The sequence below is a fragment of the Eriocheir sinensis genome, unplaced genomic scaffold (genome assembly GCF_024679095.1).
Source record: "Eriocheir sinensis breed Jianghai 21 unplaced genomic scaffold, ASM2467909v1 Scaffold220, whole genome shotgun sequence".
Lineage (NCBI taxonomy): Eukaryota > Metazoa > Arthropoda > Malacostraca > Decapoda > Varunidae > Eriocheir > Eriocheir sinensis.
This window is the reverse complement of record NW_026111522.1, coordinates 474,090-477,500: the sequence shown is the minus strand read 5'-3', so window position 1 is coordinate 477,500 and position 3,411 is coordinate 474,090. Positions and strand designations below refer to the sequence as shown.

The window sequence follows — 3,411 nt, the reverse complement described above, 5'->3', positions numbered from 1 at the left end:
TTGGGCTGCTCGGCCGTGTGTCTGGGAATTGTGACAACAGCCACAACCTTGGGGTCTTGGAGTAGACTGGCCGTCACTGCGCCTCGCTGCAAAGCTCCTGTCACACTGCGCCGCCGCAACCGCCCTTCGCTCAATACTGATCTTCATTCACCTCCGCACCCTTGCAGGTTTCTCATCGGGTTTGTAGGGGCGTGTGGCAGCAATTGCATTGCCTGTAGTGTAGTGCATTTGGAATGTAAATAATATAATCGTGTTTTTATTGGGAATGAGGTACTATACCCACACTTTATTTTTGACAACCCCTTCTGACCCTTAGGGAGGTAGTTAATACTGCTGTGCTTTGACAGATGCCAGGCTGGAATTTGGTTATTATCTCTTCACAGGAATCACACAAGCTATATTTCTGTCCTCAACACAAGAGGCAGTGTTCGCAGTGCGCACGACGACACTTTCTGGCCACACCACTTGATCGATCAAAAAACATCGACCCGTGGAGGCCGCGTTTACGGTGCCGACCAGTGCCGACATGGGTCAATCGGTGGCACACGTTCCTACGGTCTGGCTTTAGCTCATGTTCCTTAGAACAATCTAGTTGTTTCAATGACTCCTTCCTTTTTCAATGTTATGTGTAGATTTAATGTCCTCTTTCTGTGTAATAATAACTAATTATCTCTATAATAATTTTGCATTACTATAATAATTTTTCAAACAAAAAATATGATGCTAAAGGTAAAGATGACAATAACAACAATAATAATAATAATAATAATAATAATAATAATAATAATAATAATACAATTAAGATAAATAATAATAATAATAATAATAATAATAATAATAATAATAATAATAATAATAATAATAATAATAATAACAGTATGTTATTAATGAAAATAATAATAATAATAAATAAATAATAATAATGATAATAATAATAATAATAATAATAATAATAATAATAATAATAATATTAATAATTTTTAATAATAATAATAATAATAATAATAATAATAATAATAATAATATTAACAATAATAATAATAATAATAATAATCATAATAATAATCAGCAGAATTAAAGGGAACAATAATAATATGAATGGTGATGATGATGATGATGATGATACTAATGATGAAAATAATAATGATAATTATAATGATAAAAGTAATAATAATCTTACCACTTACGACATTCTGCACTCCCTACTCCCCCTTCACTACCTCTTAACACCGGAGTGAGTTTGGTGTACTACTTGAGTATTACCGCGTCTTTGGCAGACCCTTGCACCTGCGACTGGCTAAACTTACCTTGGAAACTCAAATTGAGAGGCACATGAGCACCTCTGCCTTCAAGGAAATTCTGTGGACTACACTAAAACCTTCACAGTTCACAGATGTATTCCACAAAGAAGTCGCCGTGAGCTGGGGTTGAAGCCTTGAACTCAAACGGTCAAACCTCTCGGTCGCTAGCTAAGCAACTCTCTCAAGGGACTATAAACAAAGATCTATATAGATCTTGCTATAGCACCATACCTGCCGAGCCACCCGCCCTTCCGCTGAAGATAAGACCTCGATTACGACCACGCTCTACTCAGTACTAAGTCTATATATACCAAGCCAAGTCACTCTGCTTCAAAACTGCGACCGGTACGCGCAGGAGGCGGTTTTGGAGCGGAGCAGCGGAATGATGTCAGTTGAAGCTAAAAAAAAAAAAAAAAAAAAAAAACGACAGTTCAGGGGTGACTAAAGTTGGGGCCGTATGTGCACTCTAGATGTGCATTATCGCCTCCTTTCACAGCGCGTTCAGGCAAGCCACTGACGAAAAAACGGTGGTGTGGGGTGTGATCGAGGGAAGGCATGATGAAGTGATTGATTTAAATTAGTCCACCTTCCTTCGTTTTCTCTAAATCCCTGTTTCTACATTCTCTAGTTTGGCTCCAAGCAGTGTTATGCTTAAACCACGCCTCTGCCGTGTCTCCTCCCACAAACGTGCGTATGACTTGACTTGGTGTATATAGACTTGGACTCAGTAAATACCTACCTCCGTATTGTCATAATATATATATATATATATATATATATATATATATATATATATATATATGGTTAAGATTCGATTTAGTACCGTGCCAGTATTTCATTACCTACCTTATGAAACATCACAAGCTAGTTCTTCATATATCTTTTCTACAAACGTTTGACTATAATGGAAACGCTTTCAAAATTCAATTCAAGGACTATTTATTGTTGAAAATAGGGGATAATATTCACAGCTTAGCCTCCTGTGGCGGTGGGCGGGGCGGCGGTGTTGCTAAAAAAAAAAAAATAAAAAAAACTCGAAGAAATAAGTTGCACATATATGTGGGGGGGTCCAGGGAGGGCTACGCCCCCCCCCCTGGTTAGAAGGGGGGTGGAACCCGTTAGCAGGTCGTAAAGTTCGGTTGGAGTAGTTTAAATATGCTCCCCCACCCTAATTAAACCCTCTGCGAGCTATTTTACGACTGCGGCGGCGGCACCGTCGCCGCGGCCGCCGCCAGGGGAGGCTAAACTTTCGTGAATATTAACCCTATTTTCAACAATAAATAGTCCTTGAATTGGATTTTGAAAGCGTTTCCATTATTGTTGAACGTTTGTAGAAAAGATATATAAAGAGCTAGCTAGTGATGTTTCATAAGGTAGGTAATGAAATACTACTGGCACGGTACTAAAATTAATCTTTACCTCAACTACCCCTGCTGCTGGGATGATGAACACAAATAACGTTTAGCACTTAACTGCACTCTCACCGAGGGGGAAGGTGGTCACATTCCGTGGGGAAGACAACGGCGCTGCGGCATGGCCAACCACTCGGTGGGAGACTCCTTGGCGGGAGCCGTGAAGCAACTCGTTCACGTTTCTCCACAAATCTCACCAAACACCTGATCATCCGACGCTATGCTTTCGTTTTTCTGAATTTCTAAGTCTTTGGTTGTGAGGTAAGTCTGAGGAGTGCACACAAATCAGATTAGTCTCGTTCTTTCAGTGAATTTGTGAAAGTCGAGAAAATTCGTCACGCTCGGCATGTGGCGGCGCCCGGCGATGAATGAAATGCCTGCCGAGTGCCGGCTAGGTGGAAAGATTTTCACGGCGTACTAATACACGCACAATACAATGCATAATAAAAAATAGCGCCTTGTATATTTGTATAATACAAATATTTGAGTCATTACTTAGCTTCGATGTAAAGGGTATATTAACGTTGAGCGAAGAGAAAAGCCGAGACATTCTTTGCTGTTCTCAAATTTATAATCAAATGGCCCTCTAACTTAGGGCCGCTTTCACAGTCATTTTGTTTGTTTTGATCATTACCAATGGCGGCGATCGACACTACAGCATTTCCACGTAAAACTGGCCAATGGGATAGTGGCGGCTG

At 39.9% G+C, this 3,411-nt stretch overlaps 1 protein-coding gene across 1 annotated transcript in view; it reads right to left on the bottom strand.

The window, feature by feature from the left end:
• Positions 1 to 249, bottom strand: part of LOC126990896 (vesicle-fusing ATPase 1-like) — a 21,460-nt gene extending 21,211 nt beyond the window's left edge. The window contains 1 exon segment of the mRNA XM_050849536.1: positions 1 to 249. This exon segment is cut by the window's left edge and continues 76 nt beyond it. The gene's annotated coding sequence lies outside the window, so the exon portion shown is untranslated.
• Positions 250 to 3,411: the final 3,162 nt, after the last annotated feature.